This window comes from Apteryx mantelli, chromosome 6, assembly GCF_036417845.1.
Source record: "Apteryx mantelli isolate bAptMan1 chromosome 6, bAptMan1.hap1, whole genome shotgun sequence".
NCBI lineage: Eukaryota > Metazoa > Chordata > Aves > Apterygiformes > Apterygidae > Apteryx > Apteryx mantelli.
In genome coordinates, this window is record NC_089983.1 from 6,550,211 (window position 1) to 6,565,561 (window position 15,351).

The 15,351-nt window shown below is 53.6% G+C and overlaps 1 protein-coding gene across 9 annotated transcripts in view; it reads left to right on the forward strand.

The window, feature by feature from the left end:
- Nucleotides 1-263: 263 nt before the first annotated feature.
- The window catches only part of PCBP3 (poly(rC) binding protein 3), a 95,387-nt gene continuing 80,299 nt past the window's right edge, over nucleotides 264-15,351 (forward strand). For all 9 annotated transcript variants that reach the window (XM_067298486.1, XM_067298476.1, XM_067298482.1 and 6 more), the window contains exons 1-2: nucleotides 264-433; nucleotides 10,050-10,140. The gene's annotated coding sequence lies outside the window, so the exon portion shown is untranslated. The remainder of the gene's footprint in view (nucleotides 434-10,049; nucleotides 10,141-15,351) is intronic.

Consider the following 15,351-nt stretch of genomic DNA (forward strand, 5'->3'; position numbering starts at 1 on the left):
GCCCCCGTTCGGCTGCTTGTTGCTGTCCCTGCAGGGTACCCTGGCCGCTGGGGATTGGCTCCGGCTTGGGGCCGTGTGTTGGCTCCGGCACGGCGGGCTGTGCCTGTGCCCTGCACGCCGGGATGGGAAAGACTGGAGGATGGGGTGGGCTCTGCACGGCGGGGTGGGCAGGGCCTGCGGGATCCAGGGCAGGGAGCATCGGCTCGCCTCTGGCTGCTGGCTCATTCGGAGCAAGCCCTGCTGCGCCGAGGAGACGCGTTCCCCCTCCCCTCCCCGGCCCCTTCCCCAAACTCTCCCTGTTCTTTCCTCACTCACCCCTCTCCCTCCTCCCAGACGAACCTTCCCCTGCCTGGACCAGCCCTGATCCCTCCCCACCTCTTCAGAGCCCCGGCGTCTGTCACTCCGTCCATCCAGCCATCCGTCTGCGGGACAGGTAGGATTTTTCCTTTCCCGGGGCTTTGTTCTCTTCGTCGGACTCTCAGTGGGCTCCGTCCGCCTGGCGTGTCCCCTTCCCCAGCTCTCACACCTGTGGAGGGGCAGGTCTGGTGTTGCATGGGTGGGTGCTGTTCCTGCACGGGACGGCCGTGCCCTGCCATCGCACCCACTTCAGATGTGTGCTGGTCCGCCCAAGCTGGCCAGGACCTGTCACTGGGGCCAGGGTCACTTTGCAGCATGAAAATGCCTGCGAGCGGCACAGCATATCTCCCGTGTGGGGTTGCGCCCTGCTGAGGGACCTCGGGAAGAGAGTGGATGCAAACCATGTTTTGCTTCAGGTCCCTGTGCAGCATCAATCCTGCACAGCATCGGGAAACAGCTCATGAGTCAGACAGAAGCAGCTGCCACCGCGACGGGTTGCTTAAGAAGCCAGTCCCATCTCTTTCTAAAATCCTGGGCAGTTACTCCAGATGATGAGGTTTCTCTTGTCCCCGGCCCAAAAGGAGCCTTGACCTCGCTGCTGTGTTATGCCACCTCCCTGGGTGTGTGGCTTTGCAAGGCAGGGACTGCTGAGTTTTCTGCCCCGACTCCCATCCTAAGTTGCTGCTTTGCTTGGCAAGGGTTGGCCTCTAAGGAACCAAGGTGCAAAGTGCTGTCTCTTTGTCCCTGGAGGAAAAGACAGGGTTCCCAGGCCTGGCAGGTCTGGGGTGGCATGTGCAAAGTCCCCCTGCCTGCTGTTGCAGGGAGAGACATGGGTCCTGTGATGGGTGAGGATGGGGGACAGCAGGGGTGCTGCACAGGCGAGCCCTGTGCACTGGCTTTTGGGTGGTGGCTTTCAGGTGCGGGTCTCCCCCAGGTCCCTTCTGGCTGGAGGGAGATGGCTCCGTGCAGGATGCTCTTGCAACATGTCCGTTTGGTGGTTGTTTCTGAGCCCCAGGGCAGGGTGTGCTGCTCTCCAAGTGCCCACCAAGCTGTTCATCACAAATCGCTTCCAGCGAGGGTGAACGCAGCCCTGACCTCAGTGAGGAGGGAGGAAAGAGGCCCAAGCCTTTATTTTTTTTTTGGAGCACACATCTGCAAGCTTCCCTCACGGCTGAGCAAGTTATCTCCTGGGAGCACATCTCCCCACCCCTGGGGCCTTCCTGTCCTTCCCAAATTTGGCTGGCTTTTCAATGCATACTCCAGAGGGAGCACAGAGGTACCCTGCACTGTGGTGGCTGCCTGCTCTCCACCAGAGCTTGTCGCCTCTCCCTAGGACCAGGAGTCAGGTATGGAGTGATGTGTTTATTTGGGCATCACTGCCTGGGGCAGCTTGGCAGCATTCACTGTCTAGACCCTGCTGGTGAGCCCTCCAGGGTCTAGATAAGGCCTTGCTGACCTCTCCCATGGGATGATGGTGATGGGAGCTGCAGGGATCCTTGAGGCCATGCAGTGCTCCCCATAGTTGTTCAGCCCTGTGCAACCTCCTCCAGCAGCTGTTTTGCTGCAGAGCGTCCCCACCCTTGTGCAGATGATGCATGCCCCCCCGGGAATGGCACAGAGTCCTAGCATCACAGGGCATCCTCCCCCCAGCCCTGGCCATCCTGGGGCACAGCCTGTCCATGCAGAGGGGTAGATCTGGGCTGTGATGCCCCCAGGGATTCCCACATCTGCCCATCTGTGATCCCAGGGACGTAGAGCGAAGTTGGAGTCTTGTGGACAAGGGGCAGGCGTCCTGGGCTTTCCAGGTCTGCAGCCAGTGTCAGGCCCCGGAGGGTGTGCGCTCTCCATCCCCAGGTGAGGAGAGACCATCTCCAGGTCCTGTGGAGTCAAGGGGAATCCCCTCTGCCATGCTTGCTTCCTGGGGGAGGGATGCAGGAGGTACGTACTGGCTGGTCCCAGTGGGAGATGCAGCAGATGCTGCTCTGCACCAGGGTCTGGTGTATGTGTGTGTGTCAGGGGAAGCAGATGGGTCCCCAAGGATGGAGGGGATGGATAGCAGCTCCTAGTGCAGACCAGCTCTGGTTGTAAACAAGTTGACTGGCACTGCCCAAGGATGGAGATCCCCATGGGCAGGGGGGTGAGGAAGGCACCCAAAATCCCTGCAACCCAGTCCGTGCTTTTTAGGAGCATTTCCACTGCAGTCTCCAGGAGGATGTAACAGGGAACCCATACCTGAACCTGTTTTAAATGATGGCCTGGGAGGTGTAGCTCTGTCTCTCAAATCAAGGAAGTCCAGCATGGGCACCTAAATCAGTGCCAAATCCCACCAGGGTGGGTCTAGCAACACTTGCCCCCCCCCGTGCTACCTGGGCTGAGAGAGGACTGCACCTCTGGGTGCCTTAGGGCTCTGTAAGGGTGCTGTGGGCAAACACATCAAGTCAACGGGCATCTCAAACGCAGGTCTGTGCCTTGTGTGTAAAATCACAGCAGGTGCAAAAGTCCCCGGCTCATTTCCATTTTCTTGGCAATGGCCCTGAGAGGGCGTGTGCTTGTGTCAGGGCTCAAGCTCACTCCCAGCCTGGTTCATGTGCCTGCCCCGGGGACGTTGTGCGGGTATATTGGGGGATTGCCTAATAAGTCCTTGTGCACTGCGACATCTCTCCCTGGCTGCCACACCATGCCAAGCTGCCCTCTGTGCCCTGGCTCCTGCCATGCAGGAAGGGGACACTTCCCTGAAATCCCCACGGGGACAGGCTGGAAGCATGAGTCAGGCTGCTGACAGATGCTCGGCACAGCCCTTGCTGCTGGCACGCTCCAGCCCAGCAGCCGCCCTGCGCGGAGTGCATTAATGGAATTGTTTCCTCTTGGCTTCGTCGCTGTGCCGGAAACGATGCTTCACTCTGCTAACTGGACTGATGAATTAAACGCCCACTCTGTGAGGGAGTCCCCTCCCTGTTCACTCGGCCAGGTGCTTTGCACAGCTTTCTAGATGCTGCTCCCCAAGTCTGGTCCTCTCTGGTCCCTCCTTGCTCTTACAGCCCCTCTGCAGAGCATGGCATGGGCTGGCAGCAGGGCCACAGAAATGCAGGAGACAAGGTTGAAGGGCATCCTTCTGTCCCCTGAGTGGGCCCTTTGCTCCAAGCCCTGGCTTCACAGCCCCATATCATGCCAACATGTGCCTTGCACAACAGCGCAGCATGGAGACACAGCAACGTTTCCTGGGGAAGGGACTTGGGGCATCTCGGAGGTGCAGCGCCTTCTGTTTCCCTGCCCCAGGGCAACCTTGGCTCCCACCAGCACGGCAGCGACTTCAGGCCTGTGCCAAACCATGGTCCCACAAAGACTTCCAATGCTGCAAAAATAGGTCAACTTTTCATGACATTTGCATGCAAGCTGGGTTTTAACACTTTTTTGATCTGTGGAAAAATTCAGAGAAGGTGAACACTTTTTAACGCCCAGAGTCACTCCTTTGAACTTCCTCGCGGAAGTATGTTTTCTTTCTAAGAAGGAGCAAGTTGTCATAGGATTTTCCTCCTGATAATCCCAGTGGGCAATTTCCCCCTGATTTTTGGGGTTAACCTGTTAAGACTCACCACACCAATCAATATGGAGGTGCCCTTTGGCCAGACAGTGGTGCCCAGGATGCCTCCCTCTGCTGAGGTTTTGACCAACCTGCAAACTGCTCCCCAGCCATCCAGACTGCGCCAAGTGGCCTGGCAGCCCTTCCCAAATACCACTGGGAGGTGGCTGGGCCTGATATCCATGGTACGTGACTGAGAAAGAACAGACCAGTGCTGGGCATCATCAACAGTCTGCCAGCAAGGTGTCCTGCGAACTCTCATCCTGCTTCCCATGCCAGGGCGGACAGTACCAGGAAAAGGATGCCCCGAGGCTTGTAGACTCTCTGGGGGAATTTTCTCCCTCCTACATGCGCATGTAAGAGGCCCACATTTTGCTGCGGTGGAAAGGGAGGGCTGCAGGAAGGATGGACATGTGGGTGGAAGTTGCTCACCTCAGTCCTGGGCTCAGCACTGGGAGGAAGAGGCATCCAACAAGATTTCCCCTCTCAGGTGGACCTAGAGTTTTCCTGCAAGGACTTACCTTGGAGCTGAATGCAATGCAAGTTGGTTGTTTGGTTGGCTTGCGCCCTGGGAAAAGAAAGAATGACAATTTCTCACTCTGGATCCAATGAAATAATTGGTTTGAGCCAGCACAAAGTGTGATGTCTGGTTTACTTGCTCCTCTTTTAAAGGATTTACAGGAACTTTGGACAGTTGGTGATTTTCTAAATGAAAAAGGCACTTGGGAATGAAGGAGCCAAATATTTTTCTTAGGAAATGGCAAAATGGAGCCCTTTGAATTTTCCACTTGATTTTTATGTTTCTTCTTCCAAATGTCCAGCATTGCAGAAGTGGTTTTGGTCACCTTGCAAGTGCATTTCCCCTTTTGAAGTCTGTGTGGGCCGTGAGCTATGCTGCGAGCAGAGGTGGAACGCCTTGCCGTCAGCACAGCCAGGGCTGTGAGCTCTGCCTGCACATGCAGGCGCACCCAGCAGCACTCTGCATTTGTGAGAAACCCAGCATTTGAGGGGTTTCAGATAGGCCTGGGGATAGGAGCAGAGGCAGAACCTTCCCTGCAACAGTAAAAGAAGCTCAGAGGATGAGAGCCTGCAGACCATGTAGCAGCAAGCTGGTGGGATTTCTTCTTCATCCCCCTGGTGGGAATATGGAAGCTCAACTCCTGACTATGTCTCTGCTCCCTAATGTGCCCAGTTGTGGTAATTTCTGGGGATGGCAGTGAGGTTTAGGATTTATCCATGTTCCCATGAGAACCTTTGACAGGTTTCCTGGGCAGGATTTGTCATGACACCTTTGTGTAAAGAGATCCCTGACGTCTCCCTGCTAAAACCAGCAAGACTTTACACCAGTTGAAATGCAAAACACATTTCAAATGACAGACAGGAGCTGCTCTTTGAGATCCTCCAGCACAAACAGTCTCTCCTGAGGCAGGCCAGCCTGGGCCAGGGGCACTGCTACCCCAGCAGGCAGGACTCATCCCCCTCACAACATCGCATGTAAAGAAGATGGTCCTATTCCCAGGTCAGAGAACCACCTGCAAGACAGAAATCTCATTCCTGAGCTGGAAGGATATGTTTCCATCCCCATTTTATTTGACATCAGGCTCTTTCCAGGCCGATCACTGGACACCCCTGGGGGCAGCACGGTGTTTGCTACCTGGCCTTGCCCTCCCCAGCTCTCCGAGCTGCAGGTGGCAAGTGTGCAGGGTCTCCACAGTTTGTAATCCCGATGGTGACTGAAGGAGGAGGGTCCATGTGTGACAGCAGTGCCTTTCTGGAGAGCCAGCTGCTGTCTCCCAGGAAGGGGTTAATCCTGGAGGAGCACTCAGGCAATGAACCTCCAAGATCTGATATCCTATTGATGGCTGCTTTGCATCTGGGTTCAGTAAAAGCTTTTATGCCTTGGCTCCATTTCAAGGGCAGACACTTCAGGATGACTCATGCTCCCCTGCCATGAAGGAAAAAAACCTGTTATTCCAATTTCCCTGCACAAGGTGAAGGTTTCCTGAAAATTCAAGTGCTTGCAGGGTCCTGGTCTGCTGGCCCAACAGTGCCATGCCCATTTAGGAAACATTGCTGCTCATCAGATGCCCTGGGTACTAGAAGGACATTGTTCTTAAGGGATTTAGGCTGTGATGCCTGTCTGCAGGGTCCCTTCCTCTTTCACAGAGGCAGCACTATGGCGCCATCCGTCAGCCCAAGCTGCCAGGGATGTGCCAGTGTTAGGCACTGGGGAAACATCCACCCTCAGCCCTGCTCACCAGACTCAGGCAGAGGCACCAGTGTCCCTCCCTAAAGGACTGCTGGCTCGATCTGGCCAGGATAAGTAAAGGGGCCTAAAAGCAAAATCTTGATTCTCCTAAATGTGGTGAGAGCCCAGCTGAATGGCTGCTAAACCCCTTGGGAAGAGGAAGACCAGCTCCTCTCATACTAAGCTAGCATATCCCTGAGTCCATGCTCCTTGTGGCTGGCTGGTTGAAGCTGCAGGTATCCTGATTTTTAATGAGGGGCATTGGGCAGTCGTCATTCCTCCAAGCCACCAGGGAGGCTCCAGCCACCTCCTGGAACATTTCTTGAGGCTGTTTGCCCAGCAGGAATGCCTGACTTGATACCTTTCAGCCCCCAAGCCCTGTTGTCTGACATGCTCCAAGGCCTCTCCACACAGAGCGGAGAAATTCTGGCATTGGTGTTGGGTGCTGCTGAAGAGCCTGCATGCATGTCCTGGCACACGGTCCTGCGAGGACCCACCTGGGTCTACATCTGTGTCCCAGGAGGCCACTGCCACTCCAGATGAGACAGGCACCATGGCTTCACGTGGCAAATCCGGAGGGAAGTCTGTATCCCCTTGGAGATGTGATTTGAATCCGAGGGGCTGTTGGAACCATCCCTGTGGGAGAAGTCTTTGTGTCACATGGCAGTTGCTGGAGTGAGTCCCCATCCCTTCTGCCTGGTCAAGTGAATTGCTCTATCGAAGTGTCTTCTGGGCACCATGGGTCCCTTAGGGCCATTCCCACTTTTTGTAGTGCCTGGTTACTCTGCGCCCTCCCCAGTCTGGCCACCTTATGGCCCCCTCTGTCCCAGCTGGGACTCCTGGTATGCTCCTGCTAAGTGCTACGTGGGACATCTGCTTCCCAAACACCCAGGGGAGCTCAGGCACTCTGGTGAATTATCTGGTTTCCTCCCTCCTCTGATTTCACACGGGCTCAGGAAAGCCATAATTTGCAAGGCAAGCCTGGGGAGAGAAATCTGACCCGTGGCACCTGGAAAGCTTTGCACTTCTTAGCGGAGAATACACAGCTATACAATGCTCCTTGTTGTCAGCTTGCACAGGAAGAGCCATCCTAGGGTGGTGTGATGCAATGAGCTGGTGCGCAAGAACTTCATCTCACCCCGTTGTCTCACAGCATTTCTCAAAGGGCACAGTGATGCTCAAGACCTTGCGACAAGCAGTGCCCATCTGTGATTTGGGCACCATGCCTATGGCATGGGACCCGCTGCGTAGGGCATCTGGTGGCCAAGCACTGGTGTTACCTTTGAGCACCTCCAGCAAAGCCCTGCTGCGCTGGGCTGGAAAGGGTGTGGACCAGAGCCGTCCTGACCACCACAGGCTTTTTGTAAGAGATCTGAGATGCTGGGTAGCATCTATTGAAATGGAGACTTTCAAATAGAGCTCTGTTTATGACACTAATGACCAATTTATGGCCAGGTCCTTGTACATCCCAGCTCCTGTGATTAGGCATTAGTTTGCAAAAGCCCTGGCAGTCTATGCATTGCCCATGAGCACGGCTGCCTGAATTACAGGGTACTGCTGCATCTCTCTGGTTGAGTGAATAAAGCTTTTAGCAGCAGGAATAATAAATAATGCACCAGCATTTGGTCTCTCTCCAGTTGGTGAAGCTGCTGGGATTTGTAGGGGCTTTGCCCGCACACTGCAGGCCGTGGGCCTTGTGAGCTTCTGATTACTCCTGCAACAAACTCAGCACATTTGGTTGCACAAAAAGCTATTCATCCTCTGGTTTTACTGTGGCCTGAGCAGCTCTGCCTGTCTGTTATTATTATACAACCTGTTGATGTGCGAGGCAGGGACACGGACGATGGAGCCCCATCAATTAGACCCCCAGGCTCAGGGTGCTCAAAATCGAGCTTCTTGCTGCAGGGCATCAAAGCAGCCCATATGTTTCCCAGGGTCCTTCAAGCCAGGTTTGAAAGTGCAACCCATAGACATGCTGAAGGCCTCAAAAACTAAAGCAAAATAGCAGCAGTGACTCGAAAATCATAAATTTTTCAGGCCTGAGTTGTTTTTGCTTGAGGCTGTGAGACTGGCAGCAACAGAGACTTTTGGCATGTGGTTTCAGTTTGCTTCCCTGAGAAGGTGTGGGGCTAACCCTATAACTGTGGGGTGTGTGTATTTGATGCTGATGAATGCTATTTGGCTTAAAAGGTGGTTTCCCATCTGTTCTCACTTCTTCAACACCCCCAAAAGTTGGGCTTTTCTTAAAAGCTGTTTAAAAATATTAACTTAACCACTGCACTAGGAAACATGAGCACTATGTTGCTGCACATGGACATTATTGAAGACTCTGCTTATTTCTAATATTGTCAGTTAGGCTGCTGCTTGTAGAGGGGGAGTGAATAATTAGCAGAAGTTTCTTACTGTTACGTGCGTCTTTTCTACTTGCACAGTTTGCCGTTCCCCCATAAGTGTTCAAAAGTGGCCAGTGACTGGTACAACTTGAAATCTCAACTGCCGTTAAGTAAGATGGGCCCTTTCCACAGATTATTAGATGATGCTCATAGGAGGATCATTTCAAACGAACCTGATAATTTGATATTAACCTGCTTGATTTGAATCTGATGGCATAATATTAAATTAGAGAGAAGCTAACCAATGATAAGTCTCTGGGGGGGTCTCTGTTAGACGTTAGTTTAATTGTGGAAGCACACATCAGGAAGAGCTGCAGTTGTGGTTTCTTCCAGTAAAGCTGGGAATAGCTAACAGCTCATCTTTCCCTGGAGTAATGAAACCCCCAGCATGCAGACACAAGCCTCACTCATGGAAACACAGTCCTGCAGATTGCCCCAGGCTGGGGGCACCGCCAGAGGTCTCTGCCCCCACCCCTGCCCCAAGCAGGGGCACCCCAAAGCCAGGGCCGGGTTCTTGGGGCTGGGGCCAGGAAAGTCTCTGCGCCTGTCCCAGGGTGGTCCCGCGCTCGGGGGGAAGGGGGGAACAAAGCAGCCGCCTCTCATTTTAGATGAAACCCTGAGGGACTGTCCCATCCTCTGAGATGCCAGTAACGAGCCCTGATGGGGCAGGGAGCTCCGTGTCACCGTGGCCAAGAGGGTTTTAATAACATGGTCCTTAGACAGGCTGATGCCCCTTCCCTGCACCTCTCCCCGTCTCCGAGCAGGGTCTGCTAGTCTCTGCCATCGGTTGAGTGGTCGGATCCTCTTCATCAGTGATTGAAACTGCCACAATGGAGCAAACAGATGAAAGGTGTTTTTGCAGTGCACGCAGGCCTTTTCGCCAATCCTTGCTGACTAGCACCAGGCTGTGGGTATTTCCTCCCGCAAATGATGAAAGCAGTCATGGAAGGCATTTTAAGCTCGCTCTCAGCCTCTGTGGGCATGCACCCCTTTCTGCCCCTACGGGTGCCAGGACAGTCCAGTGCCAAGGTGAGATGTGTCCCTGCTCCTCCAGTGCCTGCAGGCAAAGCCCACGCTGCCCAGGCACACTCCAAGACAGCAGAGACAAAAGCACTCCTGTCTTCTCAGCTAAACGCTGGTTGCCCGGGGCCACCAACAGAGCAGTGTGTCCCAGCACACAGTCTGATTGCTGCGTCCTCTGTGTTAAAGCATTTTAGACTATCTGCTTGAAACCTCCTGCCTTGTGCAAATGTGGGCTCTGCCCCCTCTTACCTGCTCTGTAACCCAGATCCCCCTGCATCGTGGGCATGCATCTCTGTTCTTAGTATGGTGTCCTTCCAGGATTTGGGGGGGTTGCTGCTGGGCAGCAGAGCGCCTTGCATTGCATAGCGGCATTTTATTTAGAAGATGCTTTCAGTGACACCAGCTTGACCGCAACAAAGCCTGACTCTCATGCCTCTTTTTTCTGCAGGGCAAGAGCTGCCTGGTCAGCTGCACCGCAAACTTCCTAACGTCACCAAATGTGCCTCCGAGTTGCTCTGCCCAGGGGACCGGCTCCAAGGGTAAGGAGGCAGGGAAGACCTACAGCCCCTTGGCAGCTCCTGGCCTGCCAGGATGGCCCAGGGGACGCTGGGCTTGACAGTGGCAAAATCCCTCCCCGGCACAGGTCGGGGCCTGCTGGTGGGAAGCCCAGGATGGATGAGCTCCACACTGCTGAGTGATGGTGTGTGGCCGCTCGGTCCCTTCCCCTCCTACCCAGGTAATGTTAGGAAGCTGGTTGATTTGCAGGTGGAGATGTTCGTTGCAGGTCACTGTCGGGTGTTAAGCCTGCTGGTTGCGCAGCCACTTCAAAGGTGGTGCAGAGACAGAGCAGCCTGTTGCGCTCATGAAAGGAGAAATGGAAGGACTTAACATTTTTATATATGTCAGGGTAACACTTCAAGGCTCTGACTCATGCTCTTGCTTTATAAAACACGAGTGCTTCATCTATTTAATTATACGGGAGACTATTATTAAAGTCTAGCCTGTGAAAGGCTGTGGGGAAAATGCATCCTTCCCCAGAGTCCACAGGTCCCTCTGAGAAGCAGACAAGGTGCTGGGGGGTAACAGAGAGTCCCAGGACGGCAGGAGGGCAGTCATGGTGATCCTGTGTAAATGGGTAGGGGACACCCGAGAACACCCACAGCTCTGGGTGCAGATCGCGTTGCTCAGGTGAATTCCCCTGGTGCTAGGTGCAGAGAAGGGCTGTGGGGGTCCAGGGAAGAGAGGTTGGTCTTACATGGCACTTAGCACTTAAATGTCTCTTTTATACACTGGCAGCAAACTATGAGAGTTTTGCAGTGGTTCTTGTATACAACACATCTGGTTTTCCTACTCCCATGGGGTATAAAAGTGCCAATATTCAGAGATGCACCTTTTGGCCAGACTCTTTGGGGCAGTTCCTATAGAAAGTGTGATACTGGTGGGCAGGGTTTCCCTCCTCCTTGGGACCCCCCAGGCTGGCTGGCTCTTCAGCTGAACACTGTTGCGGTATACACATGTCGCCAGCCCCAGGGTCCAGCTCCTGGCCAGGCAGGTGCTTCCCAAGGCTGCAGGTGTCCAGCCGGTTCTTTCAGCTGGAGCTGGGATGTCCCCATGCCCCAGCACATGCCAGCTCCTGGGAAAGGGCTTTCTCCATGCTGGAAGTGGCTCCAGCAGGAGAGGAAACAGCTTCTCCAGCAACAGGCTGGGGGCTTTTTTTTGGAAATGGCAGGGGTATGCCGGGCATCCGAGTTTCAGTTCTTATGTCAGTCCTGCCGGCTTCTGTGCCCTTCTTATCTTTTTTTTCCTTCCATATGACCTGTCACCTTCCCTTTTCTCATCTCCAAGGCTGGTCTGGCTGCATCGCAGTGGCCAGTGCATCCACAGGCATTAGACATCAGTAAGAAACATCATCGTGGCAGAAAAAGTGCCAATGATGGGCTCTACTTAAGAAGAAACATATTCACATCTCGGGGAGCAGGGAAGGCATGACCCACCATTGCCTCTGTAAATGCCAGGAAAAGGAAAATTAAGGTTTGGCCCCTGGCAAGGACTGTGGCTCCTTCGGTGGGGAAAAGCTTCTGAAGCCGGAGGCGCTTTTGGTCCAGTCTTGGCCCTGTCTGGGGGGGAGCAGGGCTCTGCGGAGCCAGTCTGTGATGCGGGGTTGCCATCTAGCGCTGTTGCCGAGTCTTTCCTGCTTGCAGGAGCAGAGCTCTGAAGACTGAAAAGTAGCGTGCTTATGGGGCAAAATAAAACACAAGAGATGCACATAGTAATCATGCCGCCCTGCATCTCTTCATCTCGGGAAGTGGTGTGTCTCCCCTGAACTGGTCTGTCTGAATTTCCAGTACAGTAGGATGCAATGGGCAGGTCTGAATAGCTAAACCTAAACTCGCCTCCCTTTTTTATGTCTTTGGGAGAATCACATTCACTGCAGCCATCCTCATATGTGGGACTTCCCGCAAGAGACCTCTCCCCCAACATACAGGCAAAGACCTGAGGGACGTGGGAAAAAAGTTTGAGTTTTCAGGGCGAAATAATTGCCACTGGGCAAAGCCTCAGGCAAACTAATCTGGCTCTGGAGTTACTCTCCTTGGGGCAGGGGTGGAACGGGGGACCTCCAGAGATGCCTTGCAGCCTGAATCTCTCTGATTCTCTGTTCTTTGTTCAAATATTGAAATGACTCACTATTTAAAGACATTTATTTTATCGATAACATGAAGCCAATGTTTTGGGGAGCTATGGAAATAAGACCTCATGGTATCCCTGAAATGAAACTCTTCTTTGTGAAGATGATGCTGGCCTCTTGGCAGTCCAGATGATACTCTCCACAGCCCCAGCTCCTGGAGCCCATGGCCATTTTGTGAAAGCATCTGTACCCTGCGGCATGGAGAAAGCTTGGCAAGCTGCAATGCTGAAAGCTGGCAGGCAAAATCATTAAGTTTCCGAAATCTCATAGCTTTGGGGAAGATCATCCTGATCCGGCTATTTTGGATGCTTTGTATCAGGGACTCTGGGGTCTTAGAAGGGGCTATGAGAGAGAAGGAATGAAATGCAGGGTCCGGGGACCTGCACCATCTCTGCAACGTAGAACACAGACAGTGCTTTTTCCTCCAAATGAACTTTTGAAGTTGTGCTTGACAGCCTCCCATGGGAAATTAAAGCTGAGACATGTCCTCTTGCAGAGCAGAGAGCAGAGACAGTCACAGGGGTCCTCTAGTGGGGACAGCGAGTACAGAGACAGGCTGGCTGACGAGCAAAAACAGAGAAGGAGGAGGATATTTTGGAGACTGCTCAGGATTGGGATCCCTGCTCCTTCCTCCCCTAGCCTTGCAGCAAGACACACTCCTTCCACTTCCCTGAGCGCCCACCTCACTGCCCTGCATGGACATCTTCACAACCTGGCACAGCCAGGATCTCCCTACAGGTCCTCTCAGAGGAACCCAGGTGTCCAGCCCACTGTGCTGGCACCGTCCAGGCGGCTCTGTCCCCAGAGGTGCGTGAAGCTGGGCAGCCTTTAGGCAATCGTCAGAGGACTGAAGCAGAAACACAGAGAGGGATCTTGCAGGGTGGCCAGGGCCAGGTGCAAGCATCTGATGGGAAGGATGGTACGTGTGTGGCGAGGTGCAGAAAAACAGCCCTGTGGATCCTTGGCACCTCCAAGGAGGTCCCACTCCGACACCACTGCCTTTCCTGGATGACATTAAGCTGTGGCGGGAGGCCACCTGGCACATCAGTGCTAAGTGCCAGCTGAATTTCCAAGATGAACTGCACTAGAAATGCCTCCCCTCTCCCCTCGAGTGGTGACCTACATTCGATACTTGGATAATTCCCTCTCCTCTGGGCTGCTGGCAGCTGCTAGCCCAGGAATAATGTACAGGCATGGTCGCCCTCTCCTCCACACACTGCTCTTTCCCCTGGCTGCATCCCTTTCCCATGCCTAAATCCTTGTCCATCAGGAGCAGATGATTCCCACTCCCTCCGCCTGTAGATGCAATGGTTAGGACATGGCTCTGGCAGGAAGTGGGTGCTGCATCTGTAGGTGGGAATTCTGCATTCAGAGAGGCGCTGGTGTTCAACATCAGCCCTGCTCTGCTTATGTCCTCCGCTAAACCGAACTCTGAGTCTAGCAGTGTTCAGCCTGGAAAAATCTCTTGCTTTTGCAAGAGCCGTGCTGGTGTGAGTTAACTCTGCCTAGTCCTTCTCCATCCCTGCATCCTCTGATTCTGGGCCAGGATGGTCCTGCCCTGGTCTGAGATAAACCCCAGCTGTGCAGGGCCAAAGGAGAGGCACTTTCCTTAATCCCACGGTATCCCTGCAGGTCAGGTGGCAGCATTTTGCTAGAAACTGTGTTGAAATGACCTTTTTAATTCCTGGAGAGAAAAAAAAAAAATCCCTCCCCCGCAACATTTGCTCTTTACAAATGACTGCCCTGGGTTCACACGAGGCATGTTAATGCCACATGGATGAGCAGCGCCCACTGCATAGACTGGGAGAGGAGTGGGTCCAGGATTTTAGCAGCAGGTTTTCCCACTGAAGGGCTGCTCTGTGTGTCCAGGACAGGCCTGGCAAGCACCTCACCTCTCTTTAGGTCTGGGCTTTTTTGCAGGAGGCTTGCATAAATGTGGCCTGGGTTTTTGGTGATGCTGTGTTTTTTTGTCCCTGATGAAAAATCCACATGGCATGATCTCTTTATACGCCTTGCTTGTCTGGACCACTCCATGACTCAGTTTCCCCATCTGGAAAATGTGCTACTCCTCCAGAGGATTTTGGGAACCCTCACATATATGCTTAGTTCCTCAATGAGAGCCATGGAAAGCGCTGCCAGCAAGGATCCCAGCTCTGTTCGCAGTGAAGCCAGTGGCAGGACAGCTGGCTCTGCCGTTGGAAGGGTTGCTGATGGGATAACAGCAGCTGGCACGGCTCCACACATGGACCGAGCACCCAAGCCCAGTAAAGTCTAACAGATCCAGGCTCCAGCTAGCGAAGCAGCTCTATTTTCCACCCAGTGTAGATGGACGGAGAAGGTACTGGTCCCTGTCTCTGCCAGTGGGCAGCAGAATCACAGATATGCATAGGGAGGGGTGCAGGGAGCACACATAGCACAAGCCTTCCCTTAATCTCCTTCCTTGGTCCCAGCAGCAATCTCCAGTTTCTGCGTTCCCAGGAGCCAAACCATGTCTGGATGGTTAGGTTTAGTGTCCGTGGATGGATGTAAGCCCATTTGGAGCCCAAGCATATTTTTGGCCTCTGCAGCATGTGGTGGGAGCAAGTTCCTCTGTCACCAGCTGCAGTGTGAAAAAGCAATTTTGTATGTGGGGGACCCCCATGCTCTGATGTCTGTTTTTTGCAATCACCGCTCCTGCCTAGATGCACAGAGAGAGCTGGGTTAGGAGCACTTCTGGAGGTCTCTAGTCCAATGCTTGGGCTAATGTCAAAGTGAGGGCAGGTTGCTCAAGGTGAGTGACCAAATGAGTTCTGATTAAATCAAGAGTTGCTGCTTCTTGGTGAATTTTCTGACCTCTTTCTCCAAGCTGACCTTGCACCTGGCCCTGCTCTGCCTTACATTTGGCGCATGGTGGAGGACAGGTAAGTCAGGTACCTGAAGTTGCCTATTTTTACTGCACATCCTTTGGTGGTTGTGGTCCTGGTGGAGTGACTGATAGCTCAGCCCTCATACCGTACTCTTCCAGGACATTTCATTGCACGCACTGATTCGGTTATATGTCTGGCTTCCAAGTAAGCTCCATTGT